Here is a 22,408-nt window from a genome sequence, read left to right as displayed (position 1 = left end):
CAGCTGCTGATTTTCTCTGTCACCTCCTTGTTTGGTCCTGACACAGTTCCAGTTGCTTCCTCACTTGGCATCTTCTTTACCTGTCCCTTCACCACCAAACAGCTGATTCCTGGCTTGGCCCGATCGTCACTCACATACTATGGATCTCACACAGGTTGCCCCCAAAAAATATTTTCAAGAGAAAGAGGGAACAGGAGAGGTAAAGGTTATATTTTTGTTTTAAGCTCTAAGACTGGTATGAAAGTAACATGTACTAAATATCAAGTCTATTGTTTACAATTATTCTTGGAGAAGAAAATTAGATATTTTCTAAACTTCGATTTTTTCCAACCATGAAATAAAAGGATCAGATTATGTTATCTCTAATTATTATTCATGAGTAATATACAAAGATACTATTATTTATGTTTTTCAGAAAGTTATGTATAGTGTCTGATATTATATATTTTCATTTGCAAAATCATCTACCTATTTATACACTTTTAGAGAAGTATTTTGCTTCTAAATTCAAAAAAGCTTGAGCCAGCCTCGGTGGCCTAGTGGTTGAGTTCAGCACACTCCCCTTCAGTGGCCCAGGTTCAGTTCCCAGGCATGGACCTACACCACTCATCAGTGGCCATGCTGTGGTGGCAGCTCACATACAAAAAGAGGAAGGTTGGCAACAGATCTTAGCTCAGGGCAAATCTTCTCCAGCAAAAAAAAAAAAACAAAAAACTTATAATTAACCTATGTAAATTTTGTGCTTCTGCTCCAAGATTATTTATTCTGATTCTTTTTTTCCCAGTTTAATTGAGAAATAATTGACATATATCACTGTATAAGTTTAAGGCATACAGCATTATGGTTTGATTTACATACTATTCTGATTCTTGGTTGCATTATAAAAGATATAAGAGAAGCCAAAACCTCTTCAGTGATCTCTTCTGTGTTACGATCAAAGAAATTTCATATAATCTCCTTTATGTTGAAAACATCTATTTTTATAATGGATGTGTTATTCCCTAGGTTTACTATAACAAAGTACCAGAAACTAGGTGGGTCAGAACAACAGAAATTTATTCTCTCACAATTCTCTAAAGACTAGAAATCTGACATCAAGGTCTGAGCAGTGCCATTCCCCCTCTGAAGGTTCTAGGGAAAAATCTTTCCTTGCCTCTCTCAGCTTCTGGAGGCTCCCAGCAATCTTTGGCATTTCTTGGCTTGTAACTGTATCATTCTAATCTTTGCCTCCATGTCATGTGAACTTCTTCCCTGTGTGTATCTCTGTGTCTCTGATCTTCTTATAAGGACACAGTTTGTTTGATTTAGGACCTATACTCATCCAGTATGACCTCGCTTTGATGAATTACATTACCCTATTTCCAAATAGGGTCATATTCTGAGGTTCCTTAGATATGTATTTTTTGAAGACCTTCTTCAATCCACTACATTGGAAAATATTTAACAACAAACACTAACAACGAGACACATTTTTAAATGGATTGGTTATTAGCTGACACTAGGAAGTTGATGTTAATTGTAGTGTGATAATAGTATTCTGATTATGTAGGAGAACGTTATTTTTAGGAAAATCATGCTGATATTTAAAGGTGATGTTGGCAACTTACTTTCAAATGTTTCAGGAAAACAGAGAGAGTGTGAGAGAGAATGGGAGGGAGAGAGAGAGATACAGAGAGACAGAGAGAAGCACACAATAGAAAATAAAGCAAGGTAAGAGAGAAACAGAATACAAGAAAGCCAGAATAAAGTCTTAAATAGTATAGTCAGGGCAATCCTCATTGGGAAGTTGAAACATGATCAATAGCTTAAAGGTGACAAAAGAGTTAGCCAAGTATATATCTAGAAGAAAGTGTCTCTGGAAGAGGAGACAGCTAGAACAATGAGGCTAAAATATGAACATGATTGGTATGTCTGAGAAAGAGCAAGGAGACAAGTGTGGTAGGGTTGGGTGAGTAATGGGGCAATAAAGAGGATCTGACAGGTAATTGGAGACCAAATTACGGAGGGCCTTTTAAGCCACAGTACAAGCCCTGGCCTTACTCTGTGTGAAGCAGGGAACTACTGCAGAGCTTTGAATACAGGAGTGATTCTGACTGATTTACATCATAAAGAAGTTGACTGCTTTGTTGAGAATAGACGATAAGGAAACAAGAATGGAAGGAATTGGACCTTTTTAAAAGTTATTGCACTAAACCAGCGAAAGATCAGGGTAGCTCAGACCAAAGTGATTGCCTTATGTAGGATGATCAAATGGTCGGATTCCACATATATTCTGAAGTAAACCCAGCATGATTCCCTGACGGATCAGATGTGGGAAGTAAAAGGATACAAGTAAATTAAAGACCAGAAGGATAGAGTCTCTGTCAACTAAGATAAGGAAGACTGTGGGTAGAGTAGGGTGGACATGAAAGATCATGAGTTCAATTTCAGGTACGTCGACCTTGAATAGGCAGTTAGTTATACAAATTTTGAGTTTGGAAGGGTAGTCTGCCTAGTCCAGAAATATAAATTTTGAAACTATCAGCGAATAGATGGTATTTACACCATAGAAATAGGTGAGATAATCAAGAAAATGACTGTAGATGGAGGAGACAAAAGCCCAAGAATGGAAGAAGAGGAAGAACACAGGGAGAGATGGAGAGGCAACAACCAGAAAGACAGGAGGCCAACAAAGAGAGTGTGGTCTATTGGAGCAGGACTTGTGACATACGTAGTGGATCTGCCTCAAAAGAAAAAGTGGATGCTTGTTAAAAAATTATTTAAAATTCAAGACAGTAATGGCAGAACGTTAAACTGAGTATAGAACACTTCTAAGCCCAGGGCGCTGTGTGACTGCACAAGTCTCATTCTAATGAAGCTGGCCATGATTGGAAATGAACAGAAGAAAATATATTAGCGAAGAGAAAGAAATCAATTGTTTCAAAAGCTACCAATAGGTTAGATAAGATGAGGACTGAGAATTAATCATTGAATTTATCAATGTGGATATAACTGTTAACTTGAACTAGAGCAATTTCTGTTGAATGATGTTGGCAAAATCCTGATAGGAGTAGGTTAAAGAGTGGATGGCAGGAGGGTAATCTGAGGCAGTGAATATAAACAACTCTTTTGAGGAGATTTTACTGAAGGATAGGAGGCAAAAGATATAGTCTTCTTTTCTTTTCTTTGTTTTTTTTCGGTTAAGGAAGGAAAGAATAATAGAAAAGTTTAAGGCTGAAGAGAATCTTCCACTAGAGTATGAAAAATAGATGATGCAAAAGAGAGAGAAATTGTGGAGCAATGTCATTGAGTAGGTGAGAAAGCATGTGTTGTAATAAATAAATGAGAGGTGATAGTATTTTCTTTCAGGCACCCTGAACATTTATCTATGCCAACAGACCAGAAGGCAAACACATCGGTAGAAAAGAGGATATTACCACTGTTGTGGTTTGTTAATTGACGGTAAGGAAGCAAAGGTAGTAGTTACAATAAACAAATCTGGAGAATAAAGTTTAATTATAGAAGAGTTGAGTGTATGAGGAAGATAGGTTGGAATAATAATATATACCAGGAAATTGAGAATGTCAGTGAACCTGGTTGGTGGGGAGGAGGGTTGCAGGGTGGAGACAATGCAGACAATTTCTTAGTTTTTGTTTTTGTATTTTTTCTCACCAGGTCCTGCCCCTTAATTCCCGATTCCCAACTGCCTTCCTACAGCAGCAGCAGCAGTGCAGGGTCCTTCTCCCTGAGTGGGAAACTGGGAAAGTGGGTCCCTATTATCCAAAGTGAAGGAAGGGAATCATTTTTACCTTATTTATTATTCTTTCTTTTCATCACTTTGTCCTGGATGAAGACCCAGTCTTAGGAAGTGTATAACAGCACTGAAAGGCCAAAACGCCAGGTGAGAGATATTAGAACAAATATTAACTGCACCTTCATGAAATTTACAGATGACAGTACCTAGTCTCTGTACGGGTGTTGTGGTGAGAGATATAGATAAACAGGATTGATTATGTGTTAGCAATTGTTGGAAATGTCCGATTGTTTCTTGGTACCTCTCTACATTTGTATATGTTTAAAATTTCAATAGTAAAAGGTAAAAAGAGGATTGGCTATCAATTCTCACAAGGATGTCCACCTGAATAAATGTAGCTCTCAAATCCCACCAAACTACAGTTCCTCAGATCACAGGTACATGGGAATGTTAACAAAGGTTTTCCTTTATTTTGGGATATAGAAAACTCAAAAGAACCTCTCAACCTGAAAAGAAAATGAGTATAAAGTACAGAATCATAATTATCTTGAGCCTACCAGAGAGCTAAAGTTAGAGGACAACCAAATAATCTGAATTTCAAAGAAAGACAACCCCTCCAAAAAGAGATGAAATACATAAATTGACTCACCTATAGGGCAAGGTAGGAGGAAGAGGTTCTGTCTGCCATCCAAGATGAAGATGAATTAGCTGAAATTTGAACAGACTGCTAAAGGCCATTATGTGCTATATATCAGTCTGCAATAAAATGGAACTCTAGACACAAAGGGGGTCTGTACTCATTTGCAAGTTCTGTCCCAATGGCCTTCTACCTGGAGCTCATGAGAAAGATTGGGTGTAGCACAGGAGACCAAAGCGGTGGTATATGCAGGAAAAAACTGATTATTGGCTATGAAGATCAGCTATAAAACAGTTCTTTGGACTTCCCTTTCCTTGAAAGCAAAACTTTAAACTGCCAGAGGAGAGGATTTAAAACCTGTCACCTCTGAGACACAGAGAAAGATAATGCCACCGATGGAGGAAGTGAAAAAAAATATTTTCCTTGGAGGATGGACAGGTAATTATTTTGAGACCACGATCCTATATCTATACTGAAGCATAGATCTCTACTGCTAGGGAAAAGGCATGGAACAAGTGTTCAATATCAAATATAGACACAAAGCAGGGTTGGACCGTCACAGGGAGAAGGGGTAGGAGTCTAATAAAGCTCCAGTTCAAAGGATCTAGCACAAAGGGCATCCCTAAGACTGAGGTTGGGGTGAAATAACCAAGAAACATCCTTGCCTTCAATAGGAACTAGGCATGGAGAACAAGAATCATTTTACCACTGGGGGGTGGGGCAAAGGCATGGAGAGAGGCACTCTCTGGTGTGCAGTCATGAACCAATGGCTGAGCACTGAGCATAGAGCTCCAAAACTAAGAAAAACCCTGCAGTGCCCTGCGCTCAGACAAAACACAAGTCTTGTAGTGCACTGAAAGTAAGTGTAGCCACAAAATAGGAACTTCAACTCTCCTACGCTGATTTGGGGATGCAAAAAGCTACTACCACTTCACAAAACATTTCGGAAAGTTCTTATTAAAATAAAAATGAACTTGCTTTATGGCCTACCAATTCTCCTCCTAGGAATTTACCCCAAGTAAATGAAGACGTATGTTCATAAATAGTCCCTGTGCTGGAAGGTTTCTATCAACTTAATTCATAATCATCCAAACTTGAATACAACCTCAATGTCCTTCAACTGGTGAATGGATAAGAAAATTGTGGTATATTCATGCAATACAATATTACTAAGCAATGAAAACTAATGAACTACTGATATATGCAACAGTATGGAAGAATTGCAAAGACAATGTGCTAAATGAAAGAAGTGAGATTGAGAATGCTATATTCTATATGACTTCATCTATGTGACATTCTGGAAAAGGCAAAATTACACATTCAGTCAACAGATCAGTGGTTTTCAGGGGCCTGTGGGAGATTTAGTGAACTGACTACAAAGGGGCACAGGGGCCATTTTGGAAAGATGGGAGTATTGTATGTCTTGATTTTGGTGACACAACTGTGTATGTGTGTTAAAATTTCGAGAATTGCGTACCAAAAAGGGTGAAATTTACGATATGTAAAGTGTCCTTCAATACACCTGACAAACAAAAAAAACCCAGAAAGCATATATTCATGCACTCATGCATTATGAATAGATTCCACTTTTCAGTGTTTGAAATGCGTTTTCTTAGTTTCCACAGGAAGCTATTATTTTTAAGTAGAATTATTTGACAGAAATCCATTTGCTGCCGTATTATTATAACAAATATGCTTTCAGCTTTATTTTCTTCTTCATTCCCTTGGTTGCATTTCCATTGAATATTTTAAAATTATTTTTTAGATAACTATTTTTTTAGTATAAGTTCTCTACAGTCTAGAAATGGTTTCATGACCCAAGTCTAAATACTGAGCTATGAAATATTAGCATCTAGCCACATTCCTGAGAAAATAATTTCTAGATTCTATTCTTTTTTTAAATTTTTTTCCCTGTTTCTCCCCAAAGCCCCCGGTACATAGTTGTATATTCTTCTTTGTGGGTCCTTCTAGTTGTGGCATGTGGGACGCTGCCTCAGCGTGGTTTGATGAGCAGTGCCATGTCCGCACCCAGGATTCAAACCCACGAAACGTTGGGCCCCCTGCAGCGGAGCGTGCGAACTTAGCCAGTAGGCCACAGAGCCAGCCCCTAGATTCTACTCTTAAACAGGCCACATTTCCTTTGCAGTAAAGAAGGGGAAAAAAGCCAAACATTTAAAATACCAAAAATGATGACAATAATTTTGAAGTACAAATAGTCTTAAAAAATGATGAGAATGTTTATAGTTCTTCTCTTAAATGATTTGTGTTCCAGAAAGAGCACCCAAATCTGTGTTAGAACACTGTCTAGTTCCTCTGGCTTTAAATTAAATGTACAAGTATAATAGCTTGTCTAAACCTCTCCTTGTGAAAACCTGTTATTTTCTGTGCTATATACTGTTAGTGAAGTTTTAAGAAGGGTTTCATTTCCAAATATGTTTTGATCTTTAAAATAATATATGTATCTGTGGTAAGCAGAATAATGACCACCTAGATGTCTACATTTTAATCTCTGGAATTTGTGAGTATGTTAGGTTATATGGCAAAGAGGAATTAAGGTTGCAGATGGAATTACGGTTACTAATAAAATGACCTTAAAATGCAGAGATTATCTTGGATAATCCAGGTCAGCCCAAGGTCCTGGTAAATAAGTCGAAGAAGAAATAGAAAAAGAGTCATGGCGGTGTGAGAGGTATTTGGCTTGAAGTTACTGGCTTAGAAGGTAAGAAGAATGGGATCCCAAGGCAAGGAATACAGGTGAGTTCTAGAAGCTGGAAAAGGCACGGAGACTGTTTCTCTGCTAGAGCCACCAGAAAGTAATGTAGCCCTGCCAGCACCTTGGTGTCTCCCAATAAGACTCATTTGGGACTTCTCATCTCCAGAAATGTAAGATAATAAATTTGTGTTGTTTTATGCCACTAAGTTGGTGGGAATCAGCTGCAGCATAAGGAGGAAAGTAATACATTACCTAAAACCATTTTTGAGGTAACATAGCCATAATTGTTAGGTTTTATAGGTTATATAGAATTTTGAAATCTACTATTAATGCTTATTTTTTTCTTTTTTATGCAACAAAATATCCCATTGATAAGACTGAAAAAGCAACTTTTGGGGCCGGCCCAGTGGCACAGTGGTCAGTTCAGCACATTCCACTTTGGGGGCCTGGGGTTCACAGGTTTGGATCCTGGGTGCAGATCTACACCACTCATCAAGCAAAGCTGTGGCTGTGTGCCACATACAAAATAGAGGAAGATGGGCCCAGATGTTAGCTCAGGGCCACTCTTCCTCAAGCAAAAAGAGGAAGACTGGCAACAGGTGTTAGCTCAGGGCCAATCTTCCTCATCAAAAAAATAAAATAACTTTCAATATGATTTAATTGTAGATGATTTAAGAACATATGGTCAATTATATCTCAATAAAGCTGGGGGGGAAATTACATATGGCATGGGAAAGTAAAAAGTTTGGGATTTTGGGGGCACATTGGGGAGTGGATACAAAAATGAATAAGTTTCAAGTATATTGTATTATGAAGTGAGGGAACTACTTAGCAGTCATTTGGAAATATTTCTTGGAGCTCAAGAAATGAAAAGGTTTACAAATCTGAAGTTTTTATCTGTTTGATGTTAGCTATTTGTATGTTCAGATTATGGAAGCTCCAGAAAATATAAAAAAAATAAAGAGGGAAAACAACAGAAGTTCTGGGAATAAAATGAGCAGGCAGGAAAATATCAGATTATGATCCTGGACATGGAAAAATCACAATAAGTAATTATCACAATGGCCTAGAACAAAAGAATACTGAGAAGCAGCAGGTCATCATTTTCCAGTAATGGGGAGAGGTTGAAGACAAAGAGAAGTCTATGGAATTTTGCAACTATAAAACTTCGGTTAACTTCAGAAAAATCATTTTGGAATTCTGCATATTGAAGATACACAAAATTTGGAAGACTGATTCAATGGCGAAATGGAGGTAGCAAAACTTTTCAAAAATGGGAAATAAACTTTTTTTGGAGGGTAACAAAATCAAGGACAAACCTGATACAAATATTTAGATGATGTAACACATTCAAGCTCCTGTTAGCTCTAGCAAGAACTGTCTTTCTCACTTCATCTCTCACACAGAGTCCTTGCCAAGGCTGTGAGATCTCGTCCAATACGGCCATTGGCTTATTCTCTGAACTCATTTCCTACACATCTCCTCTTTCTTCCCATGATTCAATCACACTTGCCTTAATGCAGTATCTTATATCTGTTATCTTTAAAATCCATCTTAGGGCTTTTGCACTATTCCTCCTACAGGAAAGACATGTGGTTTAGAGAGGAAATCTCATGTGATCTTAAGCTCCTTCAGATTCTATTAGCCATCACTAGTCACACAGGCCCAAAGTAAACCCAAGGCAGGCTAAGATTCCTTCCACGTGGCTGAGAAGAAAGACAAACCAAGTTTGGTGAGTACTTACAATCTCTATCCCACCAACTTTATTTTCCCTCCAATAATCTGTTTTCCAAATTTTATAAATTCTATTTTGTTAAAACATGAATTCTACCATGTCTATTTCAAACTTAAATCTTCAACGATTCCCCATTGGTTGCGTGCTAATTTTCCTTATTACCTGTCTATATTAGTCACCCTCTACTTTCTACAAGGCCACCATAATCCAGCCACTTTTGTATACGGACTCCTTGAATATACCATGTTGGCACATGCCTCTGTTTTTCTAAGCATGCTATTGCCTCTTCTCACTGATTAGTGAACTCCTTTCAAAATCCAGCAGATTCCTTGCTTTTTTGATGGTATCTCTGTCCTCTCCCTGAGAACACCAATCACTTTTTTCTGCTGTAGAACATTGTACTGTTTATTTTACTTATTATTTAATTGATTATATCGTATGAAAATGATATGTTAGTCACACTTTTATCCCCAACACTGGACTATGAGTTCTTTGAAGGTCCTGTCCATGTCTTTTTATTGTGACTATCACCTACCTCAATATCTGTTGTCTAATATGTTGTAAAATATTTGCTGATTTGGTTGTAACAAAAGGGACTTAATTGTTTGAAGTATGTGGAGTCTTTATACATGGTAATTATAAGAAAGGAGCATTTGGTTTGAATTTCTGTATTGAATAAGTTTGGAGGAAATTATCTTTTGATCAAACAAGAGATCTTCATGGAAAATATTAAAATTTGTATTATTGTTTAAATAAAACTATGGAAAAGGCATTTTGAGGTAGAAAATTCCATAATTGTTTTAATAATTCAGAGAATAAGAATTAAGTCACAGTCCAATTATCTATATAAAAATAGCATTATCTCTCTCTCTCACTCTCTCTATTTTTTTAAATACAACTTTTTGTTTTATTTGGGGGAATTAAATGATTTTCCTACAAAGAGAGCCAATTAACAAAACACAAATTTTGTAACGGGTTATCCTAAATAAAAAATATTCCAATTAAATACAGAAAATACCATATGCAGGAATAGATAAATCTAGAAGATAAAAATAATTTTAGTTATGAATTTTAGGGAATGCTTTGCCATGATCAAAAGTTTTTGATGCTCATTTTATCGTTTCCAAACTCATCATTTAAATCTCACATGAATTTGAAGTTTAGAAGCAGTTTATTTTAGATATTCTAAGGCTTTGGTTTTGAAAGCTTTAAAAGTTGTCTTTTAAGCAAACAGATTACTTCAATAAACTAAATGGCAATATTTTGTCTTCAGCCATTCTCTGAACACATTGATCAACATTTGTCAAATGTGAAGAGGAGAGAGGGCACACATCAGGATAGACTTCATTTTACTTATCTATGGTATCACCATTATTGATTAGGTTTTACTCATTTACAACAATAATGAAAGAGAGATTAGAGTACTGGGAAAGCAAAGTAGATTAAAAAAGGTACTTCCATAAGGTTATAAGTCAGTATTTAGATTAGAAAGTTGTGGTTGCAAATAGAAAGGCTCCACTTCTTGTGGCTGCTATTAGTTTTAGCTTTTAGATCATTCACAACTCTTATCACCAGAGAACATTCGAGTAGTATAAGAATTATATCAATTAAAACAGAGACAAAGATCCTTTCTTTCAAGTAATCAAAGCCACACAGGCCTGTAAATCTTGGTACTAGGATTGATTAAGAAACTTTTGTCATGTTTACATTTCTTCATTTCTAGAGCTCTGGAAATGTCTGTCTTTGTAAAGAAAATCATCTGGGCATTTTTTTTTAACTCTGTGATAATTTTTTGCTAATGTTTTGTTTACTTCATGGTAATTTTTTTTAAGAGATATCTGGTAACATTATTTTTCTCCAAGATTTAAAAATTGCTTCCTATTAACAGAAATACTTACTAGAAAGTAGACTCTGATGACAGCCTGACTGTCTGTGGATAATGGATCACCAATGGGGTTTGGAAATCAAGTGGACTCATTAAAAATTCAGATTTATTCTCTGATCTTAGCTTAACTCTGAGCCTACATCAATTTTACCTCAAAGTTGTTGAGGAATTCTCAGTGTAGTTTCTGTATTATCACCATAATATTATACACATATATGTTTTCATAACTAATGTACTGCATACATACATAAAGTACTTCATGCCTGTGCTTATTCCATTGTACAGATTGTCACCTAACTTAAACTCTTGATCCTACTAAAATATCCATCTAGAATTGTTTTGTAGAGGTTTGTCATTGTATTTTAGGGACTGCATTAGAAATTTTCTAAAAAAGATAAACTTTATCAGGTTTATTTAGTAGCTTTTGAAATTTATTCTAGGGACTCTAGCCTGTAATATAATAACTGACATTCTTATGGACAGCATTGGTGAGAATGATATCTAATTTGATAAAAAGAAATTATTTGATTAACCATTAAATTATAGAAAATTTTACATAATTAGTATAGCCAAACATCATGTCCTTTGCAATGGTGAAACCTGAATTTTGTACCATTCCAGCATATTTAAAAGAATCTCATATCTAATAGCATTTTCCTATAATAAGAACATGTAAATTAAATTTTCAAAGATTTAATATTTATAGCGTAGTATGCTGTGGTTGGTAAGTTAGAAGCTGGAGCATCAGTCACAATCTCTTTATAAAACTATCAGATGCACAGCTAGTAGGCGCAATTGGGCTGGATTCCTCCGTATTAGGGTTTAAACTAAACAAATAATTTGTTCAATTCCCTCTCTACGTGTTTGGTATAGTCATAGGACATTTTTGGAAACGTAGAAACAAGTGGAAAGTAATCCCAATGATTATGTTGCGGTGCCTCTGATATAAATGATGCGTAAGTTAGTGTCTGAGCACAGTAACTGTGTATCAGGCCTCGGCTTTCTGAGCAGTTCTGTTTAAGTCACTGTTTCTCAAGCTACCGGGTAAAGGGTTAGCCAAAAAACAACTTCTAAAGCTTGGCATTTTCTTGCCAACAATGTCAACGTTGCACTTCACAGTGTTGATTGTAATCTTAAAGCAATGAAGTAAAGGAATCTTTACTGTTCGCGAAGGAACTAATCACTGTGGACAATCTTGTGTAGTGAGAAAAGCACAGATTTAGGGTTTAAACAGGTTTTTTTTTCATTTTAACTCAGTTATAAGCTATGTGATCTTGGAAGTAGAATTCAGAACTTGAATTTCCCCATTTGCTAAATGACAAAGACACACCTAATTTCACAGAATTTGGTAAAGATTACCTGGAATTAGGCATGCATATTGACTGCCTCTTGACGTGCTCTAGTATGCTAGATTTATGCTATTTTTCACCATATATATGTCACAATGGTTAGTGTAGCCAAACACAGAATATCAGATTCTCAAAAACCCTAAATGCTGGCAGAAGAGCACTCAATGCTAGTCACGTACGCAATATCCAGATCTTCTGCATACAGTCCTGATATCACACATGGTAACAGAAAAGTTTAGAATGAATAGATTTTTCCTCTACTTTGTAAGATCTTTCTTTTCAACATAATTCAAATCGTGCATATGCTTCTCATGCTTTAGCTGTATTGGGCACTCATTTGGATTAAGGGGAACTAGTTCTGCTAATCCCATGCTAGATACTCAATAAACGTACTCATTGAATGAGAAAATGTGTTCGTTATGCTGTATTTTATGGTTAAGCCTAATAAAATTTTGCATTAAGTAAGACTCTATGCCTGGATAATAACTGTTTGCACATTAAATTTCGAGATTTAACTAAGTCTATGATGTAAAATAAAAGGCTTATGAAATTCAAACTTCATTCTTGGATTTCCTAAGATATTGAACAAGATGCCCTTAAAGTTTCCCCCAGTGGACAAAACTTTAGACTGGAATTTTCCTGACTCTAGGCCCCTGACCTTCCTTTCCTTAGACCATTTGCTTTAGAAAATTTGTAATTGTAAATTCTTTCTCTGCTCCTATAAGATGTAAGTTGTTTTAAAAGTCTGTTGCCAGTTTTGTAAGCCAGGGATGTCTTTCTTAAGGACCTGGGAGCCATCCCTTTGAAATGTGACCATCAAGGAAGATAGTGCCTCTATCTTCCAGTCTCTGTAGGAAGAGAAGGGCCTAATTTTGATTTGTGGCAATTAGCAAGCACAGGTGCCTAAGCACAGACAAAAACATTTGCAAACTCAGTAATAACTCAACATGTTAGATACTTCCCATTGATCAAACTCCTTGTCTAGTACTTTCCTCCAGTACTTTGCAGGGGCTCACTCCAGCACTTAAAAACTTCCCAGCCCTTTTTGTCAATGGACTGTAGGTCAGGCTTAGTGCTGGTCTTTCTCTGCTGCAATAACCATTAATAAATTTGATCTTGTCTGTTTAACTTTGGTGCAATTATTGCTTTGACAATATGCTAATTTACTTTTGGCCAAAAGTACGTAGTAATAAAATTAGCCTACTTCAAAATAAAATAGTTGAAATTATTCATTTTATTTGCACTAAAAATAGTTTTTAAAAAGTTGTTATTTTTAATGTCATATATAAGCACCACTTCCATTTATCGTCTAATAAAAGTATTTAACTGTGGATTTGCTAATTTTGCGTTTGATATATAAACTGGTAATACTTATTTGAGAACCATAACACATATTTTGCTCCAAGACAACTCCATAGAAAACCACAAACTTTGCCATATTTCCTGAAATCAATTAATGGGTTTAATTTTTATTATTTATATGGGTGGTACAAGGTGTAATCAAGACTAATTTTGACCATGGGAAGAGTTGTAGTCAATATTTCTTTAACAAAACATTATATTGGACTATATCTTCAAAGCGATTATTTTCAGTTTATCTTTGTCAACACATATTTCCTGGGCATTTGAATATGAGCAATTATAAATATGATAGGAAGAGGAAAATAGGCTATTAAATCTTGTGAATAAGATGAATATTATCAATGTGGGCTACCAAAATGGTTAAATTACTATTATAACAAATTGTAGTAGGCTAATAGCTGAACAAAAAAATCAACCTATTTGTATATCAACTCTAACATTCTATCATTTCTTAGAACATGGGGTGTTTTGATTAAATCTCATCCTAACTGTGCGTGTATTGTATCCTTGTGTATGTGTATATGTATGTAATATACCTAATACATATAAATATGGCACAATATACTATATATTATACACACATAAAAAAATATATATTTACTATTTCATGTTGACTTAATTTTTCAATATGAAGTCAAACTTTAAAACCAAGCTTAATTTAAAATGTGACATATATAAACCAGAGTTTGATATTCCTTTTGTTTGGCGCACACATTTTTTTAAATGATTTATTTAGAACACTATATAATTTGTAAACTTATACAATTAAAGTTTGTTTAGAATTTATTTTATAACAAAGAACTAATCTTAAAAGATCAGAATATTGTCTACAGTCTTTCTGTCTGTCATAACCTCTTCTCAACAACAACTATAAAACCTAAGCAATAATTTGGGATAGGACAGTCTTTAAGAAGGCTGAAGAAAACATCTTTGCAATGTGCTCTTAATTCCTCTAAAGCGGAAGAAAGTTTACCTGTTTGAAGTCTTTGTGATATGCAAGTCAACTGGTAAAATATAAGAAAAATTCCTGCTGCCTGACTCATCCCATTGAAATGTGTCACCATGTGATCCATCATCCAGAGAGTCAGAATGATACCCTTAAAATTTAAGGGAGCAGGTAGTTTAAAGAAATTATAGTCTTTGGAAAAACAGCAAAAGAATAGTTTTTTTTTTTTTTTTAAGCAAGAAGATCTTCGTAGTTAAATTATTATAATAAATAACATACATGCCACTGATTTGCATGAAATGACTATTGGATTTTTCAGTGCCTAAAATTCTGGTGAACACATTGAAATATAGGCTGACATATAATATTGAAATACTTGCAATCCTTTTCGTTTTTTTTGATATATACCTAAGGAGAACACCAAAATCTGTATGTACTATGTGTATTAGTTAAGTGTTTTTGGCAATAAGCAATAGAAAACTTCATCTAATTTATTATTTTTTCAAAGATTGGATGTTTGGAATATTACTAGGATAAATCACAGATGAGAAGCAGGTAGACATTTAAATTTTAGGAGGCGCCTGATACAGTACAAGTCCCTGGTAGCTCAGCAGCAATGATCTAGGACCACTGTTTTTTTTTTTTTTTTTGAGGGAGATTAGCCCTGAGCTAACTGCTGCCAATCCTCCTCTTTTTGCTGAGGAAGACTTGCCCTGAGCTAACATCTGTGCCCATCTTCCTCTACTTTATATGTGGGACGCCTACCACAGCATGGCTTGCCAAGCAGTGCCATGTCCACACCTGGGATCCGAACCACTGAACGGGGGCCACTAAAGTGGAACGTGTGCACTTAACTGCTGTGCCACTGGGCCAGCACCTGGACCACTTTTTCAGATTTACCCTGGAATACAGTTTCCAGTGAAAAGCATAAATATGTTTATTTGTCTTTTTAATAATTTTCAGAATAAGGAGCTCTTTATTTTTTTTGGTGAGTAAGTTTTGCCCTGAGCTAACATCTGCTGCCAATCTTCCTCATTTTGTATGTGGGTCTCTACCACAGCATGGCTGCTGATGAGTGGGGTAGGTCCATGCCTGGGAACCAAACCCAAGCCACCAAAGTGGAGCGTGTCAACTTAACCACTAGGCCATGGGGCTGGCCTCCATACAGCTCTTTAAATGTGACTTAAATAACGGATTTTTTTCAGAACCTCAGAAAGATGCATTTTCTACTCATTGGTAATAATACTCTTTCATTAATTCTTGCAGTCTGGAGATGAGAAATGCTGCACTGTGGGATGTCAAAGTTGATGGCTCAGTCTCCCTTCATTCACAAATTGTTATAAGATAAATGTATTGATTTGAGGCCTACTGATTTGGATGTGACTCCACCAACATTTTATAGAGAGAGAAATAAGGCTTTATTACATCAACTTATTTAGTCACTGTCTCCATGTTCTTAGGAGCAGATTTCATGGCCTTTAAATATCATCATACATTTATTCAATCAATACTGATAGAAGCCTAATGTGTGAAAGGCACTATTGCAGATACCAAGAATTCACAGGTGGAATTTGCCATTGAGGTATTGGAAACAGCCCAGATTGTTTGTCTTATCTCCAAATGAACAAAAATTCAATATTAGGTCATGCAAAGAATATTCAGAGACATTCCATACATTCTAGTAGCTTTGGTAAGTGCTCGCCAGAACTTAGAAACAGAATGCAAACCCAGTCCTCAATTTAGAACATACTGAAGGCCAATTACTTGGACCTACGTGGTCATAAGTGAGGAGCAATATATTTAAATACACAGATTATTATTGTTAAAAATTATGAGTTTCCAAACATCATGTGCACGTTCTCTACAGCCACTTTAGTTTTTCTTAATTAAGATAATTTCTATAAAACTTTACATATACTCTCACTTTCTATTTATAAAACTGTTTGCTTACTACAATTAATGAAATTAATTACTAATTTCATGAGGGCAAGAGACTGTTTGCTCCTGACTCCACTCCTGGATGTAGAAATAGTATGTTCTCAACCAGTTTTTTAATTGAATTATTCTTCAAATCCACACACATTTTTGAGGTACCTATTTTGTGTTAGGCAGCGTTAGGTAATGGAGATATAACAATGATTAGGACACAAATCTTGCTGTTGAAGAGCTTAAAGATAAGAAACATGGTGGTATAACCCTGCCTCTGCTGGTTTATTTTATCTCAGCAGATGTAGGATGGAAAACAACACAAACTGGGGAAGATTTGATTAAATTATTGACTTGCTGAATTTGTAGAAGTGTAGACTGACAGAGGTGTTTCACAGCTATTAGCTCAATGAATCAATGAAATACAATATTGCTGAGGGCGGAAATGTGTTTCTAATGATTACTGCTGTCATTATGCTGCGTCCTCCTCTACACCACTGACAATGTTATCAAATATATGTCAACACGCAGTCATTTCCATTAAAGAAATAAAGGTCTGAATTGCGGTCCCGAGTCCATTCTCAGTTTGAAATTCTAGGTAGCAGTTTGTTTCCTTCCTGCACCTTGAAAGTTTTCGTTACCTACAAGTTAATCTTTATTCAACAACCCAACACTGTACTTTTACATACTAATTATGCACTTATTATGAGCTAGATTCAATTTACTACTAATTGAATGATTTTATTTCTATATGCTGACCAACCAAATACCTCTTTAGCTCTACTATTACTCTTTTTTATTTTACTCTAAATTACAGTTCATATTTTATATTTAACCACTGACTTTCCAAATCACCTTGGAAATTAGTTTTCAGAAATCACTAGAGTATCAAATTTGATAGAAAAATATACATTGTCTCATTCTACCCATTTAAGTCATAGTTAGTTAACCTGAATATCTATATATCCCCCTCAATAAATTTCATATTTCAGAATGATTAATTAATCAACCAAAGGCAATACAAAGACATCGTGAGATTTATTTGCTAGAGTCTTCTGGAAATGCCACTGCCCTAACAAGGAGACATATTTTTTCCTGGGAACAACAATTCAGAGTTCCCTCCACAGGGCCGGAACTGCCAGGAACTTCCAGGTAAGAAGCTATGGCTTTTTACCTCCATATGCACTAGCCCAACCTCCCCCCCCCAAGCACAAATAATCATAAAAATCAAAAAAATACAGAAATCCTCTGTCAAGCAGAAAATTGAAATACCTAAGTATGCCTAAAGCTACTTTCAATCTTTCCCCAAGTACTGTCAGAACATCTCCTTTTATTAGGGCAAGACTGCTTCAAATGAATTGATCTCCAGTCACTTGAACCAGAGTGCTCTATCTCACAGATTGGCTGCTAAGCGAGACCTGAACTTGGCTTTCTGACTTCAACTATCCCTAATACCAACCGTGATCTTTACCAACTATGCTTGCTGACCCCTGGTACGCATCCTGGCCCGGCTTACTGCTCACTCCTGATTTGTATTACCTCCCACAGCCCTGGTTATGCCGTGTCTCATTCCTGTTCCCTGACACGCACTCTGCTTCCTATTAGACCTTAGTACAATGCCACTGCTTATTTTTAGCAGACACCTTATGTTCTCTATGTACAGATTACCTTCAGACTGTTTTTCCCACCTTGCCCTCTTGTAACTGATATCATCAGTTAACAGAAAGACAAACTGAGTAGAAATTGAAGTAAAAGTTTTCATGAGGTTCTCTGAACTCATCTATCCTAATCTGATGGGAACTGAATCTATTGACCTTCAAGTGTGAGATCCGTGGCTTCAGTCTTTTCTTAAAAACTAAATCTGCCTTCATTTTATAAATCTGCACTGCACTAGCATTATTTCGTCTGAAAAAATATTATTTTAATAGACTGAAATCGTTGTCTATTTTATTAAGAATATTCATTTGATAATGTTCACAAAGTGGTTTATGATCTTTCTGCGAAAATGACAATATTTCCATTTCTTTCATATTGTGCTTTGAGGAAATATTTCAGGAGCAAAGGGTGGTAATGCTATGTTTGATCCAAAGAGACCAATTACTCATTTCCATGCCTTTTCTTAATTTTTGAGGGCCTATTAGCAGAGTGTCACTAAATGCTCCTACAAATTAGCTTTGCTAAGCACATTTTAGACAGATCTTAAATCTCTGATGTTCTCCTTTTGCCTTTAAATATGTTTTTTCATTTTTTTATTTTTCATCTCTTTTTGTTAACTTATAAAAGCTTTGTAAGCTTCTTAGAATGGAAAATCAATTAAGGACATTTGGTTGAGTAAATGGGTTTTTTCTTTGTGGTTAAATGTATTCTTAGCTATAAATGGAGTGAAATGTTATAATGGAGTAAGTCATAATGTTTATATGCAAATCATGAGAAGATAAAACTTTTATGCTTAAATTTTAAGTCACAGGGACTGCACGTCTCTTAGTTTTTAAAGCAACACAATCATTATTTATAATTCATTGAATAAAAAAATATTGACTATTAAATATTAACGTCATGCCGATGCTGTAATTTTCTCATGCACGTATTTTCTCCAAAAATACTTAAATAGAGATCCTATGTAAATTTTTATCAAGTAGCTTAATTCAAATACATGGAAAGTATTAGAAAATCCAGCAATCAATCAGGAGCACCCACCAGAAGAAAAATTATTAGGAAACAAAGTGTAAGTGCATGTTATGTCAATCTTAGAAAATTAGTAAAACCTAAGGGAACAAGTAGTTTTCCCTCATTTTGTTGTTTAGGATCAAGTGGGAACCCAGACAAATATATTATAATTGTGAAGACATTGTCAATTTTATCGTTACCATTCACCCATATATGAACGAGCAAAAGAGGAGAGATATATTATATTTTTAGGCAGAAAGTTTGTTCACACTTATTGAAGGTATATTCTTGGACTGTTTTTTCCCTTCTCCAGACTAGATTGACACTATTCACATTCAGTTCAAGTACGTTTTGCTTTTGCTTAGAGACTGTGTGTAAGCAGAGTGTGACTTCCTGGGGATACCAGCCCATTACTCTTTCGTTTAAGTCCAGGAAAGAGTTCAGTATGGTGATTGATAAAATTCTTTTTCCTAGCTCCAGGAAAAAGGAAAACTGTCCCTTAAAGAAGAAAATGGATTGTTTTTGGGGTTTTTTTGAGGAAGATTAGCCCTGAGCTAACATCCGTGCCCATCTTCCTCTACTTTATATGTGGGACGTCTGCCACAGCATGGCTTGCCAAGGGGCACATAGGGGATCTGAACCAGTGAACCCCAAGCTGCCAAAGAGGAGCGTGGGAAACTAACCACTGCACCACCAGCCTGGCCCCTTTAAGCAACTTTTTAATGAAGAATTACATCTTCCTATCTTTTTGATTAGCCAGCCCTGGTGGTATAGTGGTTAAGATTCTCTCACCGCCATGACCTGGGTTGTTTCCAGGTCAGGGAACGACACCACCTATCTGTTGGTTGTCATACTGCAGCAACTGCACCTTGCTGTGATGCTGAAAGCTGTGCCACCAGTATTTTATTTATTTATTTTTGGGAGGGAGAGGGAAGACATTCAGCTTTTATTGTTAATTTGACAGTTTCAAACATTTGTGGTGGTGGGACCGTTGTTATGCAAAATTCCACAAGTTTTAGGTGACCAGTGACTTTGTCAATTAGGTCTGCTGGTCCTGGCCCAATTCCTAGGACAGTTCGAGAGCCTGGTGCAATCTGAGTGCGTCCAACATCTTGGATTAAACTCACAGTCAGTCCCAACATTTTTGCATGGGTCAATAATTCAACCAGAGTTTCTTTATCAGGGCCTTTGAGTACCACTTTGGGCTGACCACAGTATTCCCACTCTGAGTAATTCAGGGTTTCTCCTTTGAATTTGCTTGTAGGCAGAAACAGCAGCATGAGAGCACTGGGCAGCCACTTTCCCGTTTCCCATCTTCAAGACATTTCAAACCACAAGAATCATTTTGTACTCCCGACTCTCTCCTAAGATGCTTGCTTCAGTTCCACTCTTTGTGTCTGTCTTGCTCCTTGAGCTTTTGCGGGTCAGCCCAAAGTGTGTGGGGAGGCCCCAGTCCACGAACATGCCACAAACAACTCCAGCAGCCAAGTTGCGTGCACCAGGATGAACCAAATATTCCATGAACAAGGATTTGGAGGGCATTTAGGACACATCTTTGCCTCACTTGCACTTTTGCGTGCCACCAGTATTTTAAATACCAGCAGGGTCACCCATGGTGGACAGGTTTTGGTGGAGCTTCCAGACTGGGATAGACTAGGAAGAAGGACCTAGCCACCCACTTCTCAAAGAATTGACCATGAAAATCCTGTGAATAGTAGCAGCGCATTGTCTGATATAGCCCCAGGAGGTGACAGGATGGCGCAAAACACCAGATAGGGTTCTGTTCTGCTGTACACAGGGTCAGTGGGAGTTCGGATCAACTACACAGCACTAAGAACAAATCCCTTTAATTATGATAGCTGTATTTGCTTAATATTTTATATATTGCTTTTATACATTATATGTTATATATTACTTTTATATATACTTTATTTGATCCTATTGACATTTTCCTCAATGTTTGGATGAAGCAATTGAGGCATAGACAGGTTTAGAGAGTAGAGGGTATTAACTTACTTGCATCTCTGAGATGTGAGATGTGTCCAAGGTCATATAAACAATACAATGCCTGGCACCTAAAAGGGGCTGAATATACGTTTAATAAATGTTCCTTGCATACTGAGCTGCTTTTTAGTACTGTACTGTGCTATTTTGAAATTTCTCCTTTGCCTCTAAAAACTATTTGCTGAGTAATTCTACTTTAACAATGAAAAAAAAGCACAACTAACAAGTCCAAAATAGAAAACAACATTGTCCACCTTTACTTCCCAAATTTAGTTATTTTCCTGAGAACCCTATCTCCTCTGTCTGCATCACCATCTGCCTAATCAACCAAACCAGAAATCTAGAAGTCTTTCTTTTTACCTTCCTCTTGCTCAGTTTCTACAACAAATCACTACTTAATCTGATTTGATCTCCTGCCTTCCTCTTCATCTCTTTCACACAATCTTCCTTGCATGTGTTTATTTTAAGATAGGGTAACATGCCACTTGGAGTATTGCATAGGCTCCATGTTGACTTCTCTCTTCATAGTTGAACACCACCTCAAACCAAACTTCTTCCTCTCGCTAAAGCCCCCTCATTGAGTTAATCCATCCATATTGAATTTAAGCTATTTTCTGGGAATTTTCCATTCCATTTCACTCAAATTTGGTAACTCTCCTGTACTTTCCTAAAGAATGCATATCATAACCCTTGACCTAACCACGTTATTTTTAAAGTAATCAATTTCTATTTCTAAATATTCTAATAGATTATAAATGCCCAGAAAGCAGTAAACCCAACATGATTTCTGGTATGCAGATAACAAATAATAGCATTTCACAGAATCAAACACAGCTAAACTAATATAAAAAAGAAACAATACAATACAGTTAACTATCCTGAAAATTTATAGGCTTACTATTACTAAACTCATTCTTTTTAAGTTTCATAGAATTTTTTAGCAGAAGAATTTGACATTGACATTGGTTAAATAGCAATGTAAAATTAAACACAGATAGAATAGTATAAGTCAGGATTGGATTTGGGCTCGAATATAGAAATGAATATACATATATACACAGTCCTAGATATATATAGATATAGATGCACAGTTTGGCTTATACTTTAGGCCAGAATTACTATTTTTCGACTTCTGTGAAAACTAAAATGTGGTAGAAAATATTAACCTCAAGTCAAAATGTAATTCTTAATATCTATTCTGAATTTAAATATATCTATTGCTTCACTACCGAAACCAGAGGGATTTTCCAAAGTCTAAGCTTGATAAGTCATGAAATTATTACCATAAATTCAGAAGCCAGAGATTCTCCAATTGCAATCCAATTGAAGTGTTTAAACATTGTGGCAATTTCACAGAAATACAAAATTTCCTCTAAATTTCAAGATGCACTCTTGGTAAACTATAAAGATTTCCAGGGGTGTTAGTCTTTGGTTAAAAATTTCAGTACATT

General features: G+C 36.1%; 1 pseudogene; it reads right to left on the bottom strand.

Moving 5' to 3' along the window:
* Positions 1-19,864: 19,864 nt before the first annotated feature.
* On the bottom strand, positions 19,865-20,495 carry LOC106827600 (peptidyl-tRNA hydrolase 2, mitochondrial-like; annotated as a pseudogene).
* Positions 20,496-22,408: the final 1,913 nt, after the last annotated feature.

This window comes from Equus asinus, chromosome 11 (genome assembly GCF_041296235.1).
Source record: "Equus asinus isolate D_3611 breed Donkey chromosome 11, EquAss-T2T_v2, whole genome shotgun sequence".
Classification (NCBI taxonomy): domain Eukaryota; kingdom Metazoa; phylum Chordata; class Mammalia; order Perissodactyla; family Equidae; genus Equus; species Equus asinus.
This window is presented reverse-complemented; position numbering and strand designations above follow the sequence as displayed.